The sequence below is a fragment of the Arvicanthis niloticus genome, chromosome 9, assembly GCF_011762505.2.
Source record: "Arvicanthis niloticus isolate mArvNil1 chromosome 9, mArvNil1.pat.X, whole genome shotgun sequence".
Classification (NCBI taxonomy): Eukaryota; Metazoa; Chordata; class Mammalia; order Rodentia; family Muridae; genus Arvicanthis; species Arvicanthis niloticus.
Window position 1 is genome coordinate 81,339,221 of NC_047666.1, and position 12,432 is coordinate 81,351,652.

At 39.7% G+C, this 12,432-nt stretch overlaps 1 protein-coding gene across 5 annotated transcripts in view; it reads right to left on the minus strand.

The window, feature by feature from the left end:
• The window catches only part of Sox5 (SRY-box transcription factor 5), a 943,910-nt gene that overhangs the window by 593,765 nt on the left and 337,713 nt on the right, over positions 1-12,432 (minus strand). For all 5 annotated transcript variants that reach the window (XM_076940816.1, XM_076940819.1, XM_076940814.1 and 2 more), the window contains one exon: positions 1,411-1,476. The gene's annotated coding sequence lies outside the window, so the exon portion shown is untranslated. The remainder of the gene's footprint in view (positions 1-1,410; positions 1,477-12,432) is intronic.

A 12,432-nucleotide genomic window follows, 5' to 3' on the forward strand; every position in this document is an offset into this window, starting at 1 on the left:
AATTTCATAAAAATTTCTCAGGAGAAAAGAGTTATGGATGGAAAATTCTGTAAGCTGTGATTTATATAATATCTGAATATCAAAAACATTTGCCACTTTTAGTTCCTTTTGGTTGGTTTTGGTGTTTTTCTTGGTGGTGTTCGTAAACAGAAAACTGGGAGAGGTTTATCAATAGAACACTCCTACGAAAGTTCATGCAAATATGGCTCTCAACTCTGCAAGACCAGGTCAGATACATTCATAAAGCCAATGGATAAATCATTTTAAACATGGCATTTTGTGGAACTCATATTTAATCTCGGCAAGAACATTACTTAGCATATAGACAACATCAAGGTATCCCTCAAATTACTTTTAACTAAAAGGCGATACTCTTTCAAGGCATGGGCCAATAAAAATATGTCTAATCTCTACAGCCAAGGCTTGAAAATAACAAAATCAACTAAGCACCCATATAAAACCAGAAGCTCAGATCATACATGAGTAACCATTTTCCCTGAAGAGATGTGGTCAGACAGAGCACAAAGGCATTGATCTCATTGAGTGACAAATGCTGAAAACCCTTCAGTAAGGCATTGTGAAGGAGAGAGCCAGGTGAGCCTGGTTGCTGAAACTCCCTAAGGGGAATCAGACCATAGGGAGCCAGAGAGAGGGAATCTTCTTAGTAGCTAAGCAATAGCAACCAGCGTTGAAATCACTGTTTAAGACAACTGAAAGAGCCAGAAGATGAACAAAAAGTCATCAGGCTTCCTCCCATCATGCCTTGGGACAGACACTAGCAAGCTTCCATTCAGTAAGGACTGACCGACAGCCAAATAACCACGGGGGGGGGGGGGGGGGGGTTCCCAGCAGACTCTGACTATCCACAGCTTCCTGTTTGTATAGAAAGCATTTTCATTAACCTTCCTTTACATGTGAGAGTCAGCATCAACTAATTCAAAATCACTACTAGCAAAGTGTTAAATCTGAAGAGCATCCAAAGCCTTCTGGTAAACCTGGAGAGAAAGCAGCTGCAGAGGGGACAAGGCTGGTGCCCCAGCAATGGACTTTTGCCACTACAGTTACATAATTTAACGTTTCATGTATTTTAAGGGTTGAATTCTGGGAAACTCATCAAAAAGTCTTCATTTTAAGATATGTTAATAAAAAGAACAATCATAATCCGACTATCTATGATTCTTAGTAGGCTTCAAAATTCATTTCACGCACTAAGGTTTCTTTAAATTATTTTTCATATTCAAACCCTACAACTCGGTTAACCAAATGTTGGGCTTCGGACACATGAGAGCTGGCTTTGATCAGAAACTGTGAAAGGACACCAGCTTAGTACTCACAAGAAACAAGTGTCAAGACATTTGAGAGCTATACTGACAGAAAATAATGATCAATAATGATAATGCCAGGCCTGACCTGGTGAGCGTCTGGGTCACTCTCTCCTATTTCCAGATGTCCTCGACGATCTCTGTTCTGGTAACACTGAAAAATAAAAAAGAAAACAGCAACTACTGATTAACCTGAGAGCGGTTTCAAACACTCAGGCCTAAAACATCAAACACTACGTTGGTCAAGCAACATCACTACGACCGAGTTTTAGAATAAATTTTCAAACATTTTACTTTAATACTTTTTTTTTTCTCTTGACGCGATTGATAGCCAATGGTGAAATCATTGAACTGTGCCATTTAGTAGCTGGCAAATGGATAATCCATAAGAAATAACCAATGAACCCTTTGTGGATGACATTTCAAAAGATAGCAATACTTGAAGTGTAAAATAGGACTTAGCTATCTTAGAAATGTGACATTTAAGTCACTTTAAATACTTTACAGTATTAACTGGGCCACATGGGCATGTGTGTATATGCACATACATGCATGCATGTATGTGCATCTTGTGGGCTCTCAGGCTTGGTTTTATTGAGATGAATAAGTATAATGACTATATAAGCTATCATAGTTAACTTAAAATGTGCTATAAATATTCTTGTTGCCACGGAACTCCAGGGAAATCATCCTGTTAGGCCCTCACATTTAATTAGCATGTATTTACTAGTGCATGGCACAGCTCATCTCTGGCCAGTGTAGGACAGTAAGGATAAGAAAGAATTTCTAGGCTAGAAAAGTAGAAACACCCAACTCATATTAAGTCATATTACCCATCCCTAAAAGCCTTCTACACCTACTATGAAGCTAAAAATGCAAAATATTTTTTAGCAAAAAATATTATCATGGTGTCATTATTTTTGTGAGAAATAATTACTATGGTGTCTCATTAAGTGAAAAGGTTATCGGTTCCCCCATGTGTCTTAAGCTTACTACATCCCCACCCCATGACTAATTTCTATGAATTCAAGGTGTTTAAGCATTTTTGGTTATAGTTGAAATTATGTAACAGACTTACTAAATTAAATAAGTTAAAATTGTACATGGTTTTTCCATAGGAGAATCTATCTTACCAGGAAGATTACGTGTTCAGAAATTTTAAAGGAAAAAAAATTTTTTTAATTTTTCTGAGACAGGGTTTCTCTGTGTAATCCTGGCTGTCCTGGAACTCACTCTGTAGACCAGGCTGGCCTTGTACTCAGACACTTGCCTGCCTCTGCCTCTCAAATGCTGGGAAGAAGTTTTAAAATAATATTTAAAATGATACTTTTGGTCAACGCTAGAATATTGCTCCTAATGAATCAAGTGCAGGTATAAAGTGGCAGGGTAGATCACTTACGCCTTTCAGTATTGATTTTTCTAATCTTTATATTTCAAAAGACCTAAGTGGCTTTAAGGGATTTCTAAATTTCTAAAATTATTTAAAGTACACTGACTAAGAATAATTACATATCATAATCCTATGACAGTGACTCCAGAGAGAAAAATGTACCCTGATGTCTAAACATCAAATAATGTAAAAAGTAACATTGCAATAAAATAAGCACCATTACTGTTCAGTCATCCTGATCGGTTGTGAAAGCACTTGACAAGATCCCCTCCCTTTCTGGACAAAAACACTCAGCACAGCCAACAAAGAAGTATCTTCCTCAATCTGCTAAAAAAGAAATACACACATATACACATGTGCATATGTATGTGTGTGTATATACACATATATACAAACACACATGTGTATATATGTATGTATATAGATACATGCATACATATATATTCATACATACACACACACACACATCCATAGTATTTAACAGTGAAACATGTGTCTCCCCTAAGGTTGGGAGTAAGACAAAGAAATCTGACCACACACCATGGTCACTTGGACATAGGATTGGAGGTGACACCCTGAAACCCAAGAAAAGAAGAAGAGAAAAGAGACTTCAAGATGGGAAGGAAGAACTTAAACTGTCCTCTCTTTTGTAAACAATATTTTATTCAGAAAATCTTAAGTCACTAAATTATCACAAGACCAAATGGCTGATGTCTATAAAGGTGAGGACACTTGACCTTCTATAAAAAATTAACATATATTAATATACTAGCTCTGAATAATTCTGAAAATAAAAAGCAAGAACATAATTCCATGTATAAAAGCAGGGGAGAGAATATCATGGGTATAAATTTAATACTGGGAGAAGGTTTGTACTTTACAAACAAAGTATTAAACAAAGACTGAGAGGCTGGAAAGACATCCCATGTCCACGAATAAATAATGTTCTTAAAAAGAAAATTTCCGCCAATTTATCTATAGATTCAACTTGGAAACCATATCAAAAACTCCAACTTTTTCATATAAATTGACAAAATGATCATACTTTTTAAATAAAAATGCAACATATTCGAGCATAGCTAAAACAGACCTAAAGGAGAGAGAGTAACGATTTGCGGGGAAGGAGTGAACAGCTGTTGCAGCTTCTAAGTTTACGGTGAAGCTATAGCAATCATAGCAGTGTATGGCCAGCAGCAGTCTGTACAGGGCAAGGATTGAGTGAGAGGACATACGTCTTCACGTCTAAGGCCAGGTGGCATTTAAAGAGTGTCAAGGAAGAAAAGCTTGCAACCTAATGCTAGATTTTATTGTTGTTGGCTTCTGGCAAACAGGGTCTTACTGTGGTATAGCTCAGGCTGGCCTGGAACTGGCCTTATAGTTCAGGCTGGCCTTGAACTTAAGGAGATCCACTTGCCTCCTGAGTTCTGAGATTAAAGGCATGCATCCATAAACCCCCAAAGTCATAAACCCTGGCTTGTAGCTTGGGTTTTTAAAAGCAAGACCTAGGCTGAAGGGCTGTCTCACCGACAGATTCCTTTGGAGGTCATCCCTGGCATAGAAAATAAAACACAGGACAACCAACCTATTCCCAGATAGATTTCTTAGCCCTTTACATTTCCCACGTGAGAAATGAGCTCTCGTTTCACTAATGAGGTGGCCCAAGTTAAGGACACAATAACCATGAGATTAGAGGCATGAATTCTAGGACCATGCTACTAATATTTTAACAGTTAAGTCACTAAAATTATTATAAATTTACAAATTACACAAAAAAAAAAAAAAAAAAAAAAAAAAAAAAAACCTCAAGAGTGATCCCATGCAATTTTGAGTAAATTTTTGGTAAAGTTTACCTTCATGGGAGAAATTTCTTATTACTGGGATCATTTCTTGATGAAGTAAATAAAAAATTCTATTAAGAATTTGAGGAATTGCAGGCCTGTTACTACCGTGGCAGACTAACATGCAGGAAGCCCTGGGGTTGAGTCCCTAGCATCATGTGTATGACGGGCGGGCGGCAGCAGACACCTGTAACCACAACGCTCCCAAGGTGGAAGGCAGAAGGATCAGAAGTTCAGAATCATCCCTGACTCCACAGCAAGTTCACAGCCAGCCTCCATGAAGTCCCACGGCTCAGCCTGGAGCACACCAACACCCTCTCCCTGTCACTCCCCAGGTCAATTTAGCCACTGAATCACGGCTGTGATTATAACAGCACCAGCTTTGTCCCTTTGGGTTCTGCTCTTCAGCCCAGGCTGAACTTGACCCGTAAATCCTCCTGTCTCAGCATCATGCCTACTAAGATCATAGGCATAGGATGACTATGAACCTCTCAACTCTTTACAGTTTGTCCCTCTCGCTGTGAGTGGCTGACGTCCTGCCTCATGCTCTTTGCTGTGTTCACAACTTTCTTTTTTTTTTTTTTTCTCCGAGACAGGGTTTCTCTGTGTAGCCCTGGCTGTCCTGGAACTCACTCTGTAGACCAGGCTGGCCTCGAACTCAGAAATCTGCCTGCCTCTGCTCCCCACTTCCTGTGATTTCTTATATGACACTTTCCTTCTCCAAAACTAGCTTGCTGTGTGATTTTGCCTATTTTACCCATTGCTTTGCCTCTATGAAGCCCGATTTAAAGCTGGAGACCAACAAGTCCATAAAATGAATGAGTAGGTTCATCTGGGAGAACGTGAAAAACTCCTTGTGTCTGTCTCTTGACAAATCTACTAGTTTCTCAGCTTTAAATCTCTAGGTCATTGTATAAGAAGGTATAATTTGTTTTTAGTTTGGGTACGTGTGTGTGTGTGTGTGTGTGTGTGTGTGTGTGTGTGTGTGTGTGTGTGTGTGCAGGTATCTGCGGAGGCCAGGGGAGGGTGTCAGGTCCCCTGAAGCTGGGTCCAGGCAGCTGTGAGCTGTCCAACATGGTATGTAAGCTGGGGACTAAATTGAGGTCCTCAGCAGGAGCAGCAAGCATTCTTAACCAATGATCCATCTTTCTATTCTCTAAATCTCTGGGTCTTTAGCACAATGCCATATATGTGGTTACAAGTCTAGATTTTGTTCGTTTAGAAACTGTTTCCTGAGCCTCTACTATCAGTTACCGATCAGAGCAGAAAACAAAACACTAAAATTTCCCCCAGGAAGCTTTCTGCTTGCCCAAAACAACAAGGTAAGACTGTAAGAAGGACATTGGCAGGACAGAGGCTGGGGGCCATTCAAGCCTCTGCTGTAAGCAGAGAAAGCTGAGGCAGATCAGCACAGCATGTGCAGCTAAGAAACCAGCAAACCGACCGGACCCTTTCCATTTGGTCTGGGATGGTAACAGGAAATGAGATCCGGTGAGTGGGGCCCAGGATACTTAAAACATTAGGAAAACCCTCTGTTTTTTTTTTTTTTTTAAAGTAGAATTGTGTGGTTCTTGATTGTGAACTTTGCAGATCAGCTCTCTTTAGCCATATACAAAAATTGGATACTCTGGGGCCCCAAGGCCTGCTTTGCTACAGCAAAGACAAATTTTTATTCTTAGGAAAAGCAGAAGCCACTGTTCTGTTTGAACAGAACAGGAAGTCCGTTGTTTTACCCCCTTATCCCTCATACAAATCACTTAGCATCTCCCAACAGAGCTCACACACTTCCTGTGGCAATCTAAGTCCTCTACACACACACCTGCTTCCATTTACTCCCATGGCTATGGTAAGAACACGCACATTGGTTCTCCTGAGCCAGGGAAGCAGCACTAACTTCAAGGCACACACATACACTCAGAGCTAAGCTCAAGGTACACACATAGACATAGTACTAAGTTAGTCATGCATGTATAAACACAACACCAAGTTCATCACTGTCACACATACATTGTGCTAAGTCCATACTAGAGGCACATATGCTGCACTAAGTTCATCACATATATGTATGTATGTGTATGTGTATGTGTATGTATAATGTATATGTGTATGTATATGTATGTGTATGTGTATGTATAATGTATATGTGTATGTATATGTATGTGTATGTGTATGTATAATGTATATGTATATGTATGTGTATGTGTATATGTATATGTATGTGTATATGTATATGTGTGTATATGTGTGTGTATGTGTGTATATATGTATACACATATATGTATATATGTAGAGAGAGAGATCACTATGTGCATCACACACATGCATCACATACACATATGCACATCACTAAATTCACACATACACACACTCACACAAACACTGTTTGCTTGGTTTTGCTTTTCAGGAAAGAGTTAGCAAAGGATGGCTCAAGGATGTTTGAGCTAAGGTTTTTACTGTGAAGACGGATGTGGGCGAGCATAACTGTTCAAGAGCCCAGTGAACACCCATTAACTAACAAGTAGTATGGAAACACACATAGACTATATTTTATTCAAGACCTTTGTAACATAAAGAAATGGTTTTGCATTCTGAATGGAAAACTTGGACAGAAGCAGTGGTGCTGACAGAGTCAAACCCCAGAGAGACCCCATGAATAAATGAATGAATTAATGAATGAATGAATATTAGTGGCTAATCCCAGGTAGCCTTTCTACTTGATTAGAATATCTTGAGAAAGATGGTTCTATTTCTTTAAATATAACCCAAAGGTACAAATCTGTGAAATGTCAAAGAAAAAATGTTGCATGAGGAAGGCAGGCTTTTAACATCCTGGAAATCACCATGACCCAGCTGCTTAAAGTAGATGTCCCACTGTGAGCTCAGACTCAGGCTGGGGAAACAGTGTAGGACACTGCAGCCCTGGACTTCATTCCCAGAAAGCAGCAGCACCCTGTAGAGTCTGCAAGTCAATACTCCACCTTTCACCCCTGTGGGTGATCTACAGACATGGAGGAAAAGCCTTATCAGAGACTTATCCTGACACACTTTGCTGGGTAGAGGCCAGACAGCCTTCCACGAACAGCGAAATGATCTGAGTCAATACAATAAGCCCATGAAACATACAAATTAGATTTGCCAAGGGGAATGTCCAGCCACTTTGCTGCTAGGACATTTTGAATCCCGTTCAGCCTGCCTGGTCTTGTGATAGGAAAAGGCTAGCCAGAGCCTAAGTTCATCACACCACCCAGTGCTTGCCACAGAGCTGAGCAGCCAGACTCTGAGGGAGGAACCATCACAACCTTTGAATGTTTCTCCCTAAGAAGCCATAGCATATGGGTGTGAAAACACACACACACACACACACACACACACTCATGCATGTACACAAGTGTACTGTGCTTCCCTCAGGAAATGCCACGGTTTTCCACTGTGAGTCAGCCTATTGTCCTAAAGCCTCTTTACAAAGCCTGGCTGTTACCCCTCTAGTCTGCAGTTAGCCAAGGAACTCAGGTTTATGTAAAGGTGGTTGCTTCAACTACAGCAGGAAGGAAGGGCCAGGATCAAGAAAGAGACAGATGTCCCACTGGCTCCCCATTGTTGCTGTGCTGGAAGGACATAGTCTGTCATAATGAATTACCATTAATTTCAGCCAGCGGTACTGTTAGATTGAGCCTGGCAACCCAGGATGACAAGCGGTGCCTGCAAGATCATCTAATGAGGGACAGGGCTGCTTCGGCCCTGCCTTCACTCAATTAGCAGACGGGGCTTTTAATGCTGCTCGGAACAGGCAGAGCAATTTTGATTACTTAGAGTGAAGCCTCCATTTGGAATGTTTCAGAGCCCCCCTCCCCACACCTTTAAAATATAATTTATCCACGGAGTATTTGAATGGTAATAACATATTTCAAAGGCATTCACATCATTACTCATCTTTGCTTAAGTAATACTGAAATATATTTTTTTTAAAAAATTCAAATGATGGGAATTTACTCTAGGAGATGTCATGTAAATAAGATAGCAAAGAAGGAAAAATATCTGCAGTGTGTGTGTGTGTGTGTGTGTGTGTGTGTGTGTATACCCTCAAGTATACACAGGCATAACATGCACACGCATCCCATAATCCCATCTGGTAAAATTCATTCCTTCACCCAGTATTATCTGGAGACTCGAGTACAGATTCTATGGATACCCAATTTAAGACTGTAGACCTTGCCTACTCTGAATGGGAGCTCTTATATTCCGTAGCTTTTGGTATAAGAAACTGTTATTTCTGCTTCATTCTTGATATTTTCCTGTGGTCAGGGCAGTCTGCTTTCATGCCACGACCACTGACTGACCCAGTACCTTCTGCAAACAGAGGCTCTTCCTGCCTCAATAACTCTTCATTCCTATCTGAAACACACAGGGACTCTGCACTCACCCAGCTCTGTCCTGTCTGCCATCTTAGGTAGCATGGCTCACCCTGCTTGAAATTCTTTGAAGCTTTGCCTGTTTGATCAGAGGATCCTTGGATAAAAATAAGGACTCACATTTTAGACACACTGCAAGCTCCTGTACTTTGGATGAAATCAAATATACATTCTCTAGAGACAGGGGAGAGTCAGCCTCAGGCCGACTTCTTCCTTCCCTTTACTCAAGACCAAGAGCTGAAGATGTGATTCCAGACCTACATTAACGCTACATATTACTCAGCACCAAAACAAGCTGGTAGTACTTTCTGACGCCTGCCGCATAAGAAAACTGCCATGCTAGCTAACGGTTAAATGACAGACACCGTTACATCTTTATTTTATACATACTGTCTAAGAGCTGGCCTGTCAGCCATCCAGGAGGGAAGAGAAAGCTTGGAGACGTTCTTTAATAACTATAGGCCACAGGAAAACTCCATGATAAACCATTAAAACAGCCAATTTTTATGTTTTCCTCCTTTTTAGGGTAGCATTTCATTAGTTAAAATCATTTTGGTAATTATTTTTGCCTTTAAGGGGTTAACTACAAAAGCTGGTTTCTCATCAAGAGCCTGGGTTGCACAGAAACAGAAGGGAGGGTCCTGACTTTTTTGTGTAGTAAATAAAAGCTAAGGAATGAAATAATGTGACTTTAATAGAAAGCAAGTGACACAGCCTATACTGTGTTGTCTTCATGGTTGTGATTCAGACGCAGGCAAACAGTGCAAGCAGACACTGCCTTCTCTGTTCAACAGAAAATCTAAGTAACCACACTGGTGACTCAACTCTGATGTCCTGAGTAGGGAAGAGTCAGCTCTGTGCAGTCTCCTTTCCTTTCAAAGGAGGTAGTAAGAAGGAAGGAGGAAGTGCCGGCATTTCTGGAAATGAACGCAAACATTATTTCAGGAGTAAGGTAGACCATCAACAACACTATTCACGGCCGTTGATCATGCCGGTCAGGTGCTCCTCCCTTTCAGTGTTTGGTAGCGCAATGGTCCCAAGCTCCAGCCGCACGATTATCGTCTGTCCAGCCATCCGTCTTACAATCAGATACTGTCTCATCTCTGTTGACTCAATTTGACTTTTAAAATACAAGCTTCAAAAATTAAAGCTGCAAATGAGGCCGTACTGTTTGCTTCCATCCAACCCTGTTTTCTGCCGCCTACACAACAGACACCGTTTATTAGTTTTCTAAGCTCAAGCCTATCTTTCATGTATTTATGTCTTTAAATTATCAACTATATGTAATTATTCTTATCTTTATTAGCCTTGGCTATGGAAACAATAGCATTCTGTTAACTCTCTGGACACTTTTTGATTTTTTTAAAATCCCTACCTACTCGTGGATCTTGAAAACATCTACAAATCATACATAGAGAATGACCTCATTAGTTGTCTTATCACATGACATTTTACTATAGGAGCTTGTTTTAATTTATCCAATAAGTGTCTTATATACGAGGACTTAAGTTATTTCTAATATTTTGTACATGCAGCTATATTTACTAATTACATATATTTCTATATGGTTATTTACATTTCAGGGTTGCTAAGCATCAAATCAAGGGTCTCATGTACTCAAAACTACTAGATCACTGAATGACAGCACCAACCCTCCAAAAGTATTTCCAAAGATCACCCCACAATTTTTAGAAAACTGTTGGTTTGAGAGAGGGTGCCAAGGTCTATCTGAGCTCCTGTGTTCTGTCTTAACGTCATTGCTGGGAGAGCAGGGCAGGACAGGGAAGCCTGGATGGCTATCCTCACTTGCAATGCGTCCCCTTGTTTTTTGACCCTTGAACATGGTCCACAAATGCAGAGCAGTTAGAAGGAAGTGTGTTTCAAGACTTTTCTCAATCTTCCTTCATTCCACAAGATGTTTCTGAAACCTTAAATTAACTACAATCTACTGGTACTACTAAAAACGCAAGAGCCAAAAAATAACACACACACACACACACCTTTGCAGCAAGAAAACATCATTCAACTTTCCTCAGATGCAGAACTCATATGAGGGTAGAGATGTATGTATGTATGCATGTAAGTATAAATGAACTTATAAATGTATGTATTATGAATGTATTATGAGTGTATGAATGCATGTATTATGATGTATGTATATATGAATGTATGAATGTATGTATGAATATATATATGTATGAATATATGTATGAATGTATATATGAATGTATGTATGAATCTATCTATGTATGTATATATATGAATGTCTATATGCATGAATTATGTATATATGAATGTATATATGTATGAATGCATGTATGTATAATGTATGTATAAATGTATGTATGTATGAATATATGTGTCTATGTATGAATGCATGTATGATTGAATGTATGTATGTATGTATGAATGTATATATGAATTATGTATTCTGAATGCATGTGTATGTATGAATATATGTATATATATGAATGGATGAATATATATATTATGAATGTATGTATGAATTTATGTGTTGTATATATATTATAAATGTATATGTATTATGAATATATATATGTATATATAAATGTATGTTTTATGAATGTATGTATATATGAATATAAGTATATATAGATGGATGAACATATGGACATGTGGATGGATGGATAGACAGGTGAATGTGTAGGTGGGTTCACAGATGGGTAGCTGAGTAGATTGAAGGATGTAGGACAGGAGAGAGGAAGGGAGGATGATGGGTAATGGACAGATGGAGGGATGGATGGATCAATGAGTGGATAAAGAGATGATCTACTGGAACAAGCCATGACAGCCTGGTGGTCACTCCAGTGTACACAAGCTGATGTGAGAGCCCTGAAGGTCAGAAGGTGTGTTTGATGATGATGATGGTGATGATGGTGAGGGTGAGGGTGATGATGATGATAATGCTTTCTCTCTGCTAAAATGAGCAATCTGTACATAAATCCATAAATCTTATCTACAGTTTTTAAGTAATAAACATGTTATAAACTTCAGTTTGCATCTTGAGGCAATTGTATGTCCAGTAACATATTGCCTTCTATGGTAAAAGAGAGGCTGAGATAATCAGCTTATAAAGAAAAAGGGTTTTGCAGGTTGCAGCCATGATTGGCTGGTCCATTGCTTCAGGACCTACAAGGAAGAATGTGGTAAAAGTATTTATTGTGTGGCCACTGCCGATGGAAAGATCTGGGTCCCTGATAGATTTTGAGTACACACCCTCACTGATCTCGAGCCTGACTCTCAGCCTCACCTCTCAGATTTTCTTGCATCTTCCATTAACACGGCCCTGGGGGTGCGTTTTGGATATGTGGGCAACAGGGGGCACTCCAAAGCCAAACCACAGCAGGATCCTTACAGGAATGAGGCTAAAGTCCTGTGAGTACAAAGCACAGGACAACAAACCCTTCATGCCACCCACCATACCAAGGGGCCAACTGCAACAAACGCCTCCA